The sequence below is a fragment of the Oryctolagus cuniculus genome, chromosome X (genome assembly GCF_051225735.1).
Source record: "Oryctolagus cuniculus isolate XC-2025 breed Fujian yellow rabbit chromosome X, ASM5122573v1, whole genome shotgun sequence".
NCBI classification, from domain to species: Eukaryota; Metazoa; Chordata; class Mammalia; order Lagomorpha; family Leporidae; genus Oryctolagus; species Oryctolagus cuniculus.
This window is the reverse complement of record NC_142888.1, coordinates 115,209,694-115,227,156: the sequence shown is the minus strand read 5'-3', so window position 1 is coordinate 115,227,156 and position 17,463 is coordinate 115,209,694.

Genomic DNA, 17,463 nt, shown 5'->3' with positions numbered 1-17,463 from the left:
AGGGTGGTTTCCTAGTCTTTCTTCTCTAGTCGGAGATACATAGTTTATTGGCCCTTTCTGCGTGACTGAGCCCTGAGAGGCAACAACAGCCGCCAAACCAACCCCAGCAAGGGGAGTGCAGGCGAGGCCACTGGGTAGCCATCTTCAGGTAGCCCAAGAAGTGATCTCAATTCCCTAAACCTCAGGGGCTTTGGGGGACACAGGGGTCTCCTCTGTCTCATCTCAACTGCCCCTCCTCACCGAGGGGCTGCTGGGCATTCCTCTGGTCCTCTTTCTTTCCCGGAAACACTGCCCTCCCCTCCTCTCCTCTCCCCTCCCCTCCACTCCCCTCCCCTCCACACACCCCATCCCCCATGCCAACCGCAGGTAGACTTGGGCGAGAATTGTAGATTCCTTACTTGTGCTCCTCCCTGTAAATGGCAAAGGGAAGTTGATGTGAAGATTCCAGACTGCTCCCTACAACCCAACATGCCAGCTACTGCCTTAGCTGCTCTGCTTAGGTCTACCAGGTAGCCCAGTCTTCCTTCCCCCTCTTCCCTGGCCCTCTGGACGGGATCAGGGATTTCTCTTTAAGGTTGCATCCTCCCTGGCCTTAACCCTTGCCCCTCAGACTCAAGTTTGGTAGATTACACTTCACCTTTGAACTGGGCAAGATCAGACTGGAGTTCCCCCTGCCTCAAGTAGCCACACCACTCCTCTCCAAAAGTGAGAGCAGAAAAACCTAGGACACTCAGTTAAATTACAGTTTCACATGAGGACTATTTTTCTTTTTCAATCTCAGTGTGTGTTGTACATTGCATGACACACACTCATCCAAGGAGATTCTTCATTGTTTACTGGAAATTCAATTTTGACTAGATAGCTTATATCTTATCTGGCTACACTGCTTTCAGGGCTATGGTCTAGATAGGCTACATTGTCCCACCAACAGAGCTCTCCCCTAAATGTGGCCTGACCAGGTGACACTGGAGAAGGGGGATGGAAAAAAAGACATTTCTTGCACTAGAGATTTTCCAAAGGTTCCATTTGCAAGGAAAGCAATTTGAGAATGGGTGGCCCCGAAGGGCACAAAAAGGCAAGGGCAAAATTCCGGTTCCTGCTCAGTGGGGGTGCCCTTTCTCTTCCAAACTGCAAGGAGGTGCCCTGGTGAAAATGTTACTGCTGGCCTGCAGGGGGCAGTTGTCCAGCAGCAATCAATCTCTCCTGTCCTGGCCAGAGCCCCTAGAGAGAAGTGCCGTGTGCTAGGACCAAGGCACACTGCAGAACCTTGAGACCACCAACACTGCACGCCTCTCAACTCATTGCCCTAATTCTCCTGCCACCTCTGCAGGACACCGGTGGTGTGCAACCCAGGTCCCCTGCATTTTGTCTGCCAAGGGTCTAGTTACCTGTGACCTGACCCCCAAATCCTCTGCACCTTGCCCCATCCTAGCTCCTGGTTCTCCCACTTGGAGGGGGATAGGAGCGGGGTTTAAATGAGAAGGATCTGGAGTGGATGGTGGAGCCTGTGACCCCTGTGCCCATCCTTGTCCTCCTAACTACGATGCATATACGTCAGCCCATACTGGCTGCACAGAGCCCCTCTGCAGACGGCAGGGGCTAAAGGTCAAGTTTTCCTGAGGAACTAGGGCGAGTGAAACAAGTTTTATCAGCAGACATCTGTTCTCCTGCCCTGCTCTTCACTCCTATCACACATTCCTCCACAGAAGGTTCTTCTTATCTCAGTCTGTTAAATGAAAGGGGAAAAACATGGTCTAGAATTCTCCTTTCCCCACTCCCCCAGTACCACTTCCAAGGGCAGCTCAATGGCCTCAAAATCATTGCACAAGCCCCTCTCCTTCCTATCAGGTACATATCTCCTTTCCCTTTTAGAAAACATCACAAAGTTTTTATGTCTTACCTCTTCTTCCTTCTTGAAGTGGTTTCAGTCTCCCAGGTTTTTTTGTTTGTTTGTTTTGGTATGCTTGCTTTTTGAGCCAACAGACTACTGATGGAAAGCAGAGTTGTTGGGGGGTTGCGTAAACCATAACCACTGACATGTCTGTACACACTTGCTTCTCCTGAGTTTCTAACACGCCCCCTCAGACTAGGAGGACTCAGATCCTTGGTGCTTACATGTAATTCCAGCTCCTGCAGCATCTGTTCAGTTTGTGGTTCTCAGAGAATTAGGTCTTTTTTTTTTTCTTTCATTAAAGCTAGAGTAGTGTATAGTTCTTAACAATTTTTTTAAAAGAAAATTACACAGAGAGGGAGAGACAGGGATGGAGAGATCTTCCATCTCCTGGTTAGTGCCTCAGATGGCTGCAATGGCCAATGGTGGGCCAGGAAGAAGCCAGGAGCCAGGAGCTTCTTCCAGATCTCCAAATGGGTTGCAGGGGCCATGGTACTTGGGCCATCTTCTGGTGCTTTCTCAGACCATTATCAGGGAACTGGATAGAAAGTGGAGCAGCTGGGACTCAAACCAGTGCCCATACAAAATGCCAACATCACAGGTGGTAGCTTTACCAGCTATCCCTGTTTTTTGATTTTTTTTAAGTTGTAGCTCCTAAATATAGGAGAGAACATGTAGTATTTGTCCTTCTGTGTTTGCCTTATTTCACGCAACGTGATATTCTCCAGTTGCATCCATTTTGATGCAAATGGTAGAATTTAATTCTTTTTATAGCTGAATAATATTCCATTGTATATAATATTCCATTATATACTACATTTTTTATCCACTCATCTGTTGATGGACATGTTGGTTGATCCCATATTTTGTCTATTGTGAACAGTGCTGCAATAAGCATGGCAGTGCTGCCATTGAGAGTTATTTCTTTTTTAAATTTCCCACCTCTCCTTCTCAATTTAAGAAGAGGTGGGGCTGCCTGCCTTCTGTTCCAAAAGTAATAGAGTGGAACTAGGAAGGATTCCCAGGGTTAAAATGCCTGGCTCCACGTTGGAATCTCCTGGGGATCTTTAAAATATTCCCATGCACAGATCCACCCCAGAACTTCTGAATCATTTGCTCTAGAGAGGGGTGCCATAGCATTATTTGTTGAGGCTTCCTATGGTGGAAGCCACTGAATCAGTTTACTTTGTTATCTGGAACTTCTTTGCTTCCATGTTGCAGCCTTTCCCAGGCTTACATTCCTGGCCCTCACTTTGCCACCCAGGTCAGAGGTACTCTAGCTAGATGTGCTCTGTGGAAATTCTTAGAGATCCTATCGTAGGTGTTCCCATAAAGGAAACCTCACCTTCAACTTCAGCCTCACTTCCTTTGATTTCTAGAAATGCCTCCTTGCTCTGGTCTGAAGTGGAAGAAATCATGGGCCTCCAGTTAAGAACTGGCTTGGCCCAGACCCATTTGTTTTATTTCAACTAAAGGATGACAGTGTAGTTGTTACAAAACAAAATTTCCAAGAAGGTGAAGGATGGAGGTCAAGGAAAGGACTCTTCTAATCCTGTTATCACCAGCCCAGAAGATCTAGCCTTTTCTTTCTAGAAGAAAGAAGGGGGTAGGGTGGGGACAGCATTCTGTCTCACTTGTAATTGTTCCCCATTAATTCTTTTTTTGTATAAACATAATTTATAAAAGCTTTATTCATAATAGCTCCAAACTGAGAACAACAAAAATACACATAAAGAGGAGAAAAGTAAACAGGGGTGAATTTGTGCAATTAAATACTATTCAGTGATTTAAAGAATGGATGTCTGAAATGAACAATAACATGGATGGATTTTAAAAACATGCCAAGTGAAAAGTGCTATAGACAAGTATATTGTATGATCCCATTTATATGCAATTTAAGAGCAAACAAATCTCATTTATAGTGACAGAAATAAGATTCATTGCTACTCATGAGGCTGAGACATGAGAGAACATTCAATTCAAGGGTGTTGGAAACTTCCCTGTCTTGATTGGTGCTGTAGTTAAATGATCATATACACACTCAGTTATATTAACAACATTAACTCATTTAGTTGTATACTTAGGATCTATGAGATTCTTTGGAAATACCTTAGTCTCAATTTAAAAATATATGAAAAAAAATAATTTTTTAAAAGATTTTTATTTTATTTATTTGAAAGACAGAGTTACAGAAAGAGATAGAGACAGAGAGAGAGGTCTTCCATCCTCTGGTTCACTCCCCAGATAGCTGCAATGGCCGGAGCTGTGCCCATCCGAAGCCAGGAGCCAGATGCTTCTTCCTGGTCTCACATGTGGATGTAGTGGCCCAAGGACTTGGGCCATCTTCTACTGCTTTCCCAGGCCATAGCAGAGAGCTGGATAGGAAGAGGAGCAACCAGGATTCGAACCGGCGCCCATATGGGATGCCGATGCTTCAAGACAGGGCTTTAACCCACTGTGCCACAGTGCTGGACCCAAAAGAAAATAATTATATACCATTTGTCTTTTAATTTATTATAAATACTGTCAACACCCACACTACTAAGACATGCTTTGTATAAATCTGAAACAATCATTATTTATTAATCAGTTAAAATATCTATTAGTCATTATTTTTGAGCAAAATATGTAAGGATCTAGGCACCATGTCATTGACGGTTTTGTTCATTTTGATGCTGCAATAATGTTAAATTTTAATCTACATTAAAATTAAAATATTTTTTAAAGGTTTACTTATTTGTTTGAATGCCAAGAATTACAGAGAGGCAGAGACAGAGAGAGAGAAGTCTTCCATCCACTGGTCACTGGCCAAGGTATGCAGCAGCAGGAAGCTGGAATGGGAAATGGAGCTGGAACCTGAGCCAGGCATTCTGATAGCGGATGCAGTGTCCCCCCATTAATTCTTCCTTCCTTCCTTCCTTCCTTCCTTCCTTCCTTCCTTCCTGTCTCTCTGTCTCTCCTCTACCGTAGCTGGATTCCCTAGAACTGGTGAGGGAAATATGAGTGCTCCCAGATTCTAGATGATTGCAAGGGACAGAGCTGTCCAGCTTTGGTTCAGTCCCCACAGACACCTCCCCGAAGTTATGGAAGACAGAGAGAGATGGGGACAAGTGATTGCAGTTCAAGTTTTCAGAGTGACTTCAAGCTGAACATTTCTTTTCCTTAGAAACACTTTTACAAAATTTACATAAGAAATACAGTCGTGGGATTCACTCTTCAAAATATTTATAGCTTGTCTGCTGCGTGTAAGACACTTTATGAGGGGAGTACTGTGAGGGACATGAGAGTAAATGATTTTATGGCTCCATCTTGCACATGGACTAGCAAAACATTTTAGCACCCTGACAATGAATGCTGGAGCTTGAAGTTTTAAAACAAATATTTCTTCGATATTATGGTAGCTACCTGACAGTACAGAGGTAGCTACCAGAATATCTTCATTTTTAATTATTATCTATTTTAATACATTTTTATTTAATTTACTTTAAAGGCAGAGAGAAGGAGAGGGAGAGACATAAACAGATAGAGATTTCCCATCTGTTGTTTCACTCTCCAAATCCCCACAACAAGCTCATACTAGGTCAGGCCAAGCCCAAGAACTCAATATAGGTCTGTTACATGGGTGACAGAAACCAGACTACTTAAGTCATCAACTGCTGCCTTCTAGGTTGTGCATTAGCAGGAAGCTGGAATCTGGGACTCAAAGCTAGGCACTCTGACATGGATTGCAGGCATCTCAAGTAGTGTCTTAACTACTAGGCCAAATGCTGATTCCCATTATTCTTATTTAAACATGACTCTCTTGATTTATCTTTTCCAACAAAAATATGTTGCTGGAGTTTTCCAGGACAAATACTCAAATGAGACTGTTAGAGGATAGTCTGTCTTTTCCTGAGGAAAGAAGAAATCAGCTTGAGATAATTATTTTCACAATTTGGTGGGGAATGACTTTTTTTTAAGATTTTTATTTATTTATTTGAGAGGTAGAGTTACAGACAGTGAGAGGAAGAGACAGAGAGAGAGATTCTTCCTTCCGTTGGTTCACTCCCCAGATGGCCGCAATGGCCGGAGCTACGCTGATCTGAAGCCAGGAGCCAGGTGCTTCCTCCTGGTCTCCCACATAGGTACAGGGGCCCAAGGACTTGGACCATCCTCCACCGCTTTCCCGGGCCATAGCAGAGAGCTGAACTGGAAGAGGAGCAGCCAGGACTAGAACCGGCACCCATATGGGATGCCAGCGCTGTAGGTGGAGGATTAACATACTGCACCACGGCACCGGCCCCATGAATGACTTTTTCCATTATACTCTACTTTCGTTGTCTTTTGTAATATATATTCTTCAAAATCAAGGACTCCATTTAACAATTCTTATATTCTGTCCCCTTTAAAACAACTGTATATGCAAGTGTTGTGGCAGAGCAGTAAAAGCTGCTGCCTGTGACTCTGGTATCCCTTATGGGCACCAGTTTGTGTCCTGGCTGCTCCACTTCCAGTGCTGCTCCAACTCCCTATTAATGGCCTGGGACAGGCAGCAGAAGATGACCCAAGTCCCCGGGCTCCTGCCAGCCATGTGGGAGACCTTGCTGAAGCTCTTGGATCCTGGCTTCAGCCTGGCCCAGCACTGGGGTTGTGGCCATCTGGGGAGTGAACCAGCAATGTAAGATCTCTGTGTCTGCCTCTCCCTCTCTCTGTAACTTTCAAATAAATGAATTAATAAATCATTTATTAGAAAAGTAAAAATGTTTGGTAACAATCTGATGCTTATTTTTATTATTATTAATTTAATAATTCCATAACTCCCTCCCTTACATACATAGAGGAGATAAACTGCAGGAGAATGTTTTATAGTTCAGTCCCGTACACAAATTTCATTTCTTGAGCTATGCTGTTATTCTACGGCTGTGGTGTGTTCAAATGATGTGTTCAAATTCTGAGAGTTACACTCAAATGGGTTGGGAGGCAAAGTGCTCTGGAATGTGGCTTGGCACTACATTGTCATTGTCATTTAATTTTTGGTTTTTTGTTTTTATAATGTGGGTATGTCACAAATAATTTACTAAAAGAAAGAGCCCTCTGAGGATAATACAATGGAGAAAGTATATTGTGCATATGGTCTGTATTATCAAATTCTCTGATTCATAGAAAACATATGCTCAGTGAATTATTGATCCTGCGGTTGTTTTAAAAGGTCCATTCAATTATGTTGTATGCTGCTTGTGTGTGCTGTTACATGGAGGGGATGTACACAATTTACAACAGAGTCCTTCATCTTGAAGATCATGAATTTGAGCCATTTATTCACATCCCAATATGTGTACTCAATATGTGAAACACTGTTTGGTGGGCAAAGAGTTGGCTCTTGCCTTTCCCAGAGAAAGACAATTTGCAGACTTCTGGGTAAGTCAGACAGGCTCTAGGGGCATGCTGCAGCTCCCAGAGCTTTCTGTTTCATTGCCTTGACCAGAAAGGCATCTGAAGGACATTTTTCTCTGAGCAAAAGGTGGGAAGGAGTCATCCAAGCCATGTGGTAGCTGTACTTACTCATCCTCATCCGCAGTCTTCTTCCCCAGCAGCTGGAAACCCCGTCCCTTGCCTCTGGAGTTTCAGTAGAGAAAACACATTTGGGCAGCAGAGGGGGTCTTAGGAGCACTCCATCAGTGTGTTGGATTGTGTTCTCAGGTTTCTTTAGGAAATCACAGCTCTCTCTCTCATCTTCCCTCCTTGCTCACCAGACTCCTCAAGTTTAGGATTTGAGGTTTCTCAGCTCTCCCCAGCAGAATTAACAGCACTATGCGCTCTGATGGGAAAGCTACAACCTGCATATCATTGTGACCTACTGGTCTGAGCAGCAAACACTGTTACCAGAGAGAGTGCTGCACGGGCTGCTCTGTACCAGCCTCAAGGGCTGACTAAGGCTGTAACCAGGCCGGGCTGTGTGGGTGTGTGCTGGGAGGGTGGTTATTGGTGGAAATGAAGTGAGCAGAGCCTTTCAAGAAGTAAGCGTGTAGCGTGTGTGCGAGTGTGCCTAAGAACAAGCCCAGCTTGCCCAAAGCACATCCCACCATTAGCGTCTCCCTTGCCGTTCCTGAAGAGCCACTTATAACAGCTCCTGGGCCGGGCTTTCAGCCAGTGAATCTTTGCACAGTCTCCTCTTTCTGTTGGTCGGGAATCGGGATCCGCTACTTTGGGATCCTGGGAGGGTGAAGTAGCCGGAAATGGGAGTCCATAAGCCCGCAAGAGGAGCAAGGACCCCAGAGATGATTCAAGAGCCTATCGTTCCATGCCCCGCCGCACCCTGGAGATCCAGAGAGGGCCGGGGTGGGGGCGAACATCAGCTGCTGCCGAGATTTGAGGGGGAGGGTACTGGAAGTTGGCGCCGAGCCCGAGCTACTTGGACGGCCTTCTTTCCATTTGGTTCCCCGTGGGGAACCTCCTCCCCTTCCTCTCTTCTCCCTCTCCCTCTTCCCCGCCTCAGAGCGGCGCTAAGGATCCACCGCTTCCCTAAAGCCCAAAGCCTCAGTCTGCCTATCCTGGTCGGGAGGGTACAGGGGCTTGGGAGCTGGGCTCTGGAGCCGGCCAGTCCTTACGTTTCTCCTGGAGGGAACGAAGGGGTGCAGAGTCTCGCCTCCCTTCCTTGCCCGCCGCCGTTACGGAGAGGCTGTTTAATTAAAAGGGAACCCGCAATGTATAAGTCAGATAAAAGCAACGCGCAGAATAAACTAATTAAAACATTGTGTTTGCAACACATTTTATTTCTCTCCCTCCTTTTTTTGATCTTGGCTGTGTTTTAAAGAAATGTCATCGCACCATAAAGCGAGCCGTGAAACGCTATTTCCTTATAGTGTGCGGCGCTTTTCAAAGGCTAGTGTGATATATTTTAGAAAAGGGATCCCGCTGTGAAAGCTTGCGTGTCTTCCCTTTACCAAACTAAGCTCTTGTCAATCATGCCGAGCCCGGTCCAATCACCGAGATCCTTTTTGGAAAGCAGCTCATCCCGCTGTGCTTTTATACCGCACTCCGCAGCCTGTTTTGATGCATTTTTACCAGCACGTCCAGGGAAATGAATGATGAGGCCATGGACAGTGCAAGCCTGGCTCCCTGAGCTGAGCTCCCGCCTGGCTTTAACGAGGCGCCGGCGCATTGTGTACCGCCCAGACTTTCTCACGTGGCGGTCACTTTGCGGGGTTACCCCGACGTCAGGCAGGTCATTGCTGGGGACCCGGCTTGTGAAGGCCACGCGATCGCCTCCACCCGGACTGGAGAGTCTTGATAACCACTCTCCTGGTCCATTTGCCCAGGCAAGCAATGGGGCGCTTCAGCCTCATCTTTAAGATGTGCCACCTCTCCAGAGTTGTGGGATAGGCGGGAGGAGTCTGGGCATGTCGCCCTCACGTAAGGGGTATGTGGCTCGCCTTGCCCGTGCTTAGGTTAGGCTTGGCGTCCTTGCAAGCAGCCGGTCTCCTCCCTGGGTCCCCCTCTCCTTGCCCCATCATGCCTAGCATTTTGGGAAGACTTGCCCAGCCTTCTGGGAAACGCTGTCCTGGCCCGGAGGAACTACAAAAACGACATGGGCTCCGGCAGAATTCACAAAGCCCTCAAACGTGAGGCCCTGTCACAGATGGCCACAGGTAGAATCCAACCGGTGGTACTGGGCCAGGTCAAGCCTCCCAAATTGCACGGTTACTGGTCTAATGCACCACGGAGCCTCAGGGCAGGGGTGGGTGGCCCTGAATAGCCAAGTATGGACTAGTAAACCATTACAAGAGAACCCAAAGGATAAAGGGCCTATGACTGCATCTCCCCTAGATGGGAGGAAAGGTTGGCAGGAATCGCCCAGATGCAGAGTTCCACAGATGTCCCGCCCCCTCCTCCCCTCCTCCAGTTTTGTCTGCCTTGCTGAGACTGCGGGTGCGTCGCGCCGGGGTGATGCGGAAGCTTTTGATCGTCACAGTGGCTTCCCAGGTCCCGGAGGACAGACGCGGGAGGAGGCTCTGTGGTCCTCCTTTCTGGCAGCTCTGGAATCATTGCCTGCTTTTGTTTCCAGTTCCACTTCGAACTTGAACCGGGAGAGTGCAAACCGCTAAGGTCTCAGGGAATGAACAAGTGAAAGCCGTGTGAGATCATGCGTTTGTAGAATAGCCCAAACTCTGCATTTTGAAATAGTCATCCAGTGTGATTCATCTAACCCTTCCGCCTGTGGGTCTCTTATCTCTGTCTCTGTCTCCTACTCGCCAATACGCCCACTCCTTAGCCTCAGATTACACGCGCCCTCCGAGTCCATGTTCGATTTCTACCGGACAATGACTCCTTCTCCCCAGCGCCCAGGCGCACCTCGATCCCATCTGTCAGTTTCTTGCTCTAACATTCCTCTAAAGACATCATTTGTTGTCAGGGGCTTGGGACCATCCGGGAGCCAAGAGCGAGGGGAGGGGAGTGCTCAGTTTTCCTGAATTTTTGTTCACCCACAGAGTCTCTCTCGTTGGAAGGGAAATCGCTGACCGTACCATCCCTTCCCTAGCGAGTCCCTCCGTGATAACTACATCCTCAGGCTGACCCTATAACGACGGCAGGACAGGAAACCTCTTCGCCGCCCTTACCCGTGCCTCCCGCTCCCGGCCCAACGCTGTGGGGATCCGGACTAGATGGAATCCCCGGCAGACCTTGCAGACTGCTCCTCGGATCCAGAGCAACCCTGGTGTTCCAAGGGAGCTCCCTTCCTCATTTCCCTCACGGCCCCGCCCCGTAGAGAGCTGTTAGTCACTAGCTTATTTAGAATCCCCTCCGCGGATTCCTGCGCGCAGGGCCTCCGGGTGCGAGAGAGGTGTCCCGCACTCCCCGACAAGGAGGAACGTTGCTCCTGCCTGGTGCACCGAGACTCGCGGTTTTCTCCTGGGAGGCCTGAGGACTCCTCCGGGAAGCCTATCTCCGGCCAGACTCCCCTTCGCAGCTTTGTGAGACAAAGCGTGGATTTTTGTTACAGCCTTTGGCAAGTCTGCAAGTAAGATGGTGGCCCCAGAGCGAGCGCCGGGGCGGCAGGGTCCTGTGCACTATGGGATACAGGCGCTAGGGGTTTCATCTACCTTCGTTTAGCAAGTTGACAGAGACTGTGATTTTGCAGTGACTGTTGGATCACACCGGCGTCTCTTTCTGAGCGACAGATCACAAGGAAATTTCTGAAATACTTGATGCAATGGGAGCAAGCTGAATTCTTATACACACACACACACACACACACATATATATATATATATATTAAATAATCAGTTCTTTTGAGTACGGGATATTACTTGCCTCCAAGGAACACATTATTATCCTTATGCGCCCGGCTCCCGGGATCGGACTTGAGCGTTTAGGTTTCTGTTTGCAGGCATAAAAGAATTCAAGTGTCTACTGGACGGCTGTAAGAAGTGATTTGTCCATAGTCGTGATTGAGAAACGAACATTCACTCGCATACACGCGGACAAGCCGCGGACCCCTGGGAAGCCAGTGGCCAACCCGAACACCGGCGGAAGAGCAGGAAGAAAAGCCAGCTCCCGGTCTAATCCGAGCCGCCTCTGCCCGGGGATGCGAAAGAGCTCCTGGAGCATTTCCTTCCTGGGCTTTCCCCGGGTTTGGGTACTGGACTCGTTCTTGCTTAGGGTCCCAGGGCCAAGCTCGGAAGGCCAGATCAAATGTAGGACCCTGCCCGTGCAGCCTCCTTTAGCGTTTTCCTCTGGCAGCCGCGCTCTCCCCGGCTCGCAGAGCCCGCCTGCGCCACCGCCGTCCCGGAGCCTGCTGCTCTTAGGCCACAATCTTCAGGAGCTGCAGGCAATCAAGGTCCAAGGCAGGGAGCTCGGAAGATTTACCACTCTCTGGACAATCGAAGTGCCCCCCCAACCCCGTCTTTTGATCTACCCCCTCTTTTTCCCGCTGGAAGAGAAAGATGTGAGTGCGACACGGTGTGCGTTGTCTCCCTTTCAGAGAAGACACTTTGCCACATTATTCAAATAGGAATCGGGAGATGCCTTCCAGTCTCAGCCTGGCTCCTACAAGTTGGTTGACATAGAGTCCTTCCTAACTCCTGTCCAGACCTCAGTTTACTCCCATACAATAGCTTCTTCTAAAAACTTCTTAGACTCCATCGGTCCTTTAAATGGACTTTGTGTCCTACTACCTCCTCTGTGCCCAGGGTCCTGCCCACGCAGGAAGTTTTCCACAGCAGCAATCGGAAGTTGCTGGGATCTCAGCGGGGCAGCCTCCTAATCTCCAGTTCCTGAACCCAACAGCCGAAGGCCCAAAGTGACTGTTCTGCAGCAAAAGTAGGGTGGGGGACTGTTGCTCTCTGCCCTGCGTTTCCCGGGCTTCGATTTAAAGGGGCCAACCGCTCCCCTCCCTGGGAAGCAGAACGGCAACTTTGCTAAGTGACCGCCCCTTCAAAACAGAGGAGGGTGAATATGTAGAAACTGTAAGAATTTAAAAAATAAAATAAAATAAAATAAAATAAAATAAAATAAAGCGATCCAAGTTCAGGCGAAGAAGCCGGGGCTGATCTCAAGCTGGGCCTAGCCAGCTCCCAGGGTCCACTGTGGCTCTCCCTCAGTGAGGGACTGAGACCGCTGAATGCATCAGAAACGGCAGGAAAGCTCCTTTCCCGCGCCGCGAGATGTTTCCTCAGTGGGGCCGCCTCAGCTCTGCCTGCCAGAGACTGGCGGGGTGTGAGGAATCCAGCGATCAGCTAAGACCCCGCCGGGCGTGACGCATCTTGGTGCGCTTAGTGTTCCCTACTAAGAGCTGGTGTCGCCGCCGTTGTCCCCTCCGCCGCTTCCCACTCTTTTTTTCCTGGTCGCTTTCTCCTGCCTCGGCGCTGCCCACCACATCCAGACCAGGAAGTGGGTGGGAAGAACGTGTCTCCTGCCCTCCTTGAGAACCAGGGTCCCGGACAAGCACTCCTGGGGCAAACAGCGCTATGCTCCGGAGGCCCTCTGACCCTTAAAGGCCCCGGCACGTCCTCCCTCCTGCTCCTCAGAGTTTGGCCTCAAAAAGCCATCCTCTCTCTCAGTTCTGCTTGCCCAGTGCATTGACTAGCCCTTTTGCCCTTTGCGCTTGTAATGTTTCTAGACTTCATGTTCAACTAGCTGTCCTTAAGTTATTAACAGCTGCCTCCAGCTAGATCAAGGTCATTTCCTTACCTTGCTCCCTCTCCTCATCCTAGAATTTCAAACCATTCCAAAGACATTGGTATTCAGAACACTCCAGGACAGAAAGGAAGCAACAAATTGTTTAGCACCTCAAAGTGTCAGGTGCTGAATGCACATTGTCTCAAGAAATCCCCTCCATTAGCCTGCATTTTACAATCAAGGAAACTGAGGCTTGGAGTAGACCTTAGTTATTTCCAAATGTTTAGAATCTAGTAGATCCCTTCCCTATCGAAGCTGACAGAAGTATGACCCTCAGGTTTTAACTGGTCTTGCAGCCCCTTCCCCCAATACTCTTTTTTCTCCTCTTGAGGCTGGAAGGCAAGTGCCAAATTTGAAAGAGAGGCATTGAGTGGGAGACACTTGACTCATCAAGTCTAGCTTCAGCAAAGGAGGTATTAGATATGGATTTCTGTCTGTGCTGGCTCTGAGCAGCGTGGTCCTTGAGTGCAGACATGTGGCCTCTCTGTTTCTTCCTCACCTTTGAATTGGAAGTCATAACAATCACTTATTTGTTCAATGGGCCAAGTCAGAATCAAGAGCTAAAACGTCTTTGGCACTGACAAATACAGTGTGATGTTAAAATTAGCTGACCCTGAGGTGAGAAGCCCGAATTTGAGGGCACCTTATCTGCCAGGGGTGCTGAGCATGACGCTTGTTGTCCGCGTGGCAGGAGGCAAGCCTGTTGGGAAGTCTTCTGACCTCCCTGGGAGCCGCCTCTGGAGCTGACTTCAGCACACTCGGGAGCTTGCTGCGTCCCAGCGGGGACACTCACAGAATCCGTGGGAGTTACAATGCACACCTGGCAGCCTGAAAGCTGCCAGATTGGCCAGACCACAGCTGTCAAGAGCATGCTTTGCGTTCCAGAGTACCTGGTGACGCTGGTTAGCATGTGGATGCTACTTGAGTCTTCATCTAGCTTGCGTCTAGCTTCCAAGTGTGCAGTCAAGTGTAAATAGGTAGTATGGATCCTGGGTTCGAGGCACTCATTCTGGATGACTTGCACACAGGAGCATTTGGGGGCGAATTAAAGCAGCAGCACCGCTGCCAAGTCTTCCAGGGGAAGCAGCCTGTACTCAATCTGGCCTTCAGTGTCTCTAGCTCTAGGCTGAAGGATGGACACAGCATTCTTTTTTTTTTTTTCCTTGTAAATGCTGAAGCCTGAAAACTCAGTTTTTTTTTTTTTTTTCCTACTGAAGTGTCTCAGTGCAAAGTGCTGAGGAGTAGTGGGCGAGTGAGTGAGTGAGTGAGTTCTGCTGTCATCTTGACATCATGCATGCTCGGCCTTGGTCTGAGACGTCCTGAGGGGTTTTGGGACAAGAACCCAAGGGTGTCCTGGGATAATCAGTGGTTACACTGTTTAGACTACTGGGGGGCCGGCGCCGCGGCTCACTAGGCTAATCCTCCGCCTAGCGGCGCCGGCACACCGGGTTCTAGTCCCGGTTGGGGTGCCGGATTCTGTCCCGGTTGCCCCTCTTCCAGGCCAGCCCTCTGCTGTGGCCCGGGAGTGCAGTGGAGGATGGCCCAGGTGCTTGGGCCCTGCACCCCATGGGAGACCAGGAAAAGCACCTGGCTCCTGGCTCCTGCCATCGGATCAGCGCGGTGCGCCGGCCACATCGCGCTAGCCGCGGCGGCCATTGGAGGGTGAACCAACGGCAAAAGGAAGACCTTTCTCTCTGTCTCTCTCTCTCACTGTCCACTCTGCCTGTCAAAAATAAAAAAAAAAATAAAAAAAAAAATAAAAAAAAAAATAGACTACTGGGGCCTGGGGGACAATGACCCATGCTATTTCTACCTCAAAATGCCCTCTTCCCAAAAGGTTTTAAGTGACTCACCCACTGTGCCAATTGAGATTAAGGAGAATCCAGTCAGACTTCTTTATCACAAACACCTGTCTCTGTCTCCCCTTCCCTCTCACCTTTCTCTCTCTCTCTCTCTCACACACACACCACATTTCATTTATTCATTTACTCACTAAATTATTCATTCTCTCAATTTCTCAAAAGTCCTGTGGTCAGTGCATATATTTTTTGTGTTACTTTGGGGAAGGTTTGAATCCACTCATGGACTTCCTGGCCTGGAACATGTGACAGAACTCTAAACCTCAGTTTCCACATCCATGAAAGGAGATGAATAATGGTTCATAATTTTTTTTTATTCTTTTTGTTTTGTTTCGTATTTTTTCAACTTTTATTTAATAAATATAAATTTGCAAAGTACAACTTTTGATTATAGTGGCTTTTCTCCCCATAACCTCCCTCCCACCTGCAACTACCCCATCTCCCACACTCCCATCCCATTCTTCATTTAGATTCATTTTCAATTATCTTTATATACATAAGATAACTTAGTATATACTAAGTAAAGATTTCAACAGACTGCACCCACAAAGACACGCAAAGTATAGAGTACCGTTTGAATAGTAGTTTTGCCGTTAATTCACATAGTACAACACATTAAGGACAGAGATCCTACATGGGGCGTAAGTGCACAGTGACTCCTGTTGTTGATTTAACAATTCACACTCTTGTTTATGGTGTCAGTAATCACCCGAGGTTCTTGTCATGAGCTGCCAAGGCTATGGAAGCCTCTTGAGTTCACTGACTCTGATCATATTTAGAGAAGGCCATAGTCAAAGTGGAAGTTCTCTCCTCCCTTCAGAGAAAGGTACCGCCTTCTTTGATGGCCTGTTATTTCTGCTGGGATCTCATTCACAGAGATCTTTCATTTAAGTTATTTATTTATTTATTTTGCCAGAGTGTCTTGGCTTTCCATGCCTGTGAAACTCTCATAGGCTTTTTAGCCAGATCCAAATGCCTTAAGGGCTGATTCTGAGGAATGGTTCATATCATTAAGACTATAAGGTAAATTAAACAAAATAGGGCCTGCTATTGTGGTGCAGTGGGTTAAGCCACCACCTGCAACTCCAGCATCTCACATGGGATTTGTTCGGAGTCCAGCTTCTCCACTTCTGATCCAGCTCTCTGCTATGGCCTGGGAAAGCAGAAGAAGGCCCAGGTCCTTGGGCCCCTGTATCCATGTGGGAGTCCTGCACATATTTCCACGCTCCTGGCCCAACCTGGACTGTTGTGGCTGTGGGTTTGTGTGTGTGTGTGTGTGTGTGTTTAGAATTATGTGTTTATTTGAAACGTAGAATTACAGAGAGAAAAACAGAGAAGGAGGTAGGGAGGGGGAGAGAGAATCTTCCATCCACTGGTTTACTCCCCAAATGGCACAACAGCTGGAGCTGGGCTGTAGGCAGCTTCACCTGCTATACCACAGCTCTAGCCACTGTTGTGGCCATTTGGGGAGTAAACCAGTGGATGGCAGGCCTCTCTCTATTTCTCTCTCCCTCTCTCTCTGTCACTCTGCTTTTCCAATAAATAAATAAATCTTTAAAAATTAAATATAATGAGTGGCAAAAACCATGGCCATGGGGCTGGAGCTGTGGCATAGCGGGTAAAGCCTCTGCCTGCAGTGCCTGCATCCCATATGGGTGCCAGTTCAAGTCCCAGCTGCTCCATTTCCTATCCAGCTCTCTGCTATGGCCTGGGAAAGCAGTAGACAATGGCCCAAGGACTTGGGAGGATCTGGAGGGAGCTCCTGGCTCTTGGCTTCGGATAGGAACAGGGCCAGCCATTGAGGTCATCTGAGGAGTGAACAAGTGGATGGAAGATCTCTCTCTCTCTTTCTCTCTGCCTTTGCCTCTCTGTAACTCTGCCTTTCAAATAGAATAAATAAATCTTAAAAAAAAAAAAAAAAGAAAACCATGACCACTCAGTGGAAGTTAATTAACATGAATAAAATAAAATAATTTCTGATAAAGTAGTTTCTTCCATAATGTGTCACCTAGTGCTGTGGCATAGCGGGTTAAAGCCCTGGCCTGCAGTACTGGTATCCCATATAGGTGCTGTTTGGAGTCCTGGAAGCTCCACTTCTGATCCAGCTCTCTGCTCTCACCTGGGAAAGCAGTAGAAGATGACTCAAGTGCTTGGGCCCTGCACCTGAGTGGTAGACCTGGAAAAAGCACCTGGTTCCTGGCTTTGGATCAGCTCAGCTCTGGCCATTGTGGTCATCTGGGGAGTGAACCAGCAGATGGAAGACCTCTCTCTCTGTCTCTACCTCTCTCTGTAACTCTTTCAAATAAATAAAATAAATCTTTAAAAAAAGGATAACTTTCTGACATACAAATAATGTCATGTAAAAATATTTCTTGTTGAAGAAAAAGTTATTAAGTCTCAGTAGTATGCCCTTTTTTAAAGGATTTATTTAATTTATTTGAAAGGCAGAGTTACAAAGAGGCAAAGGCAGACAGAAAGCCAGGGAGGTCTTCCATGTACTGGTTCACTCCATAGATGGCCACAACAGCCAGAGCTGAGATGATCTGAAGCCAGGAA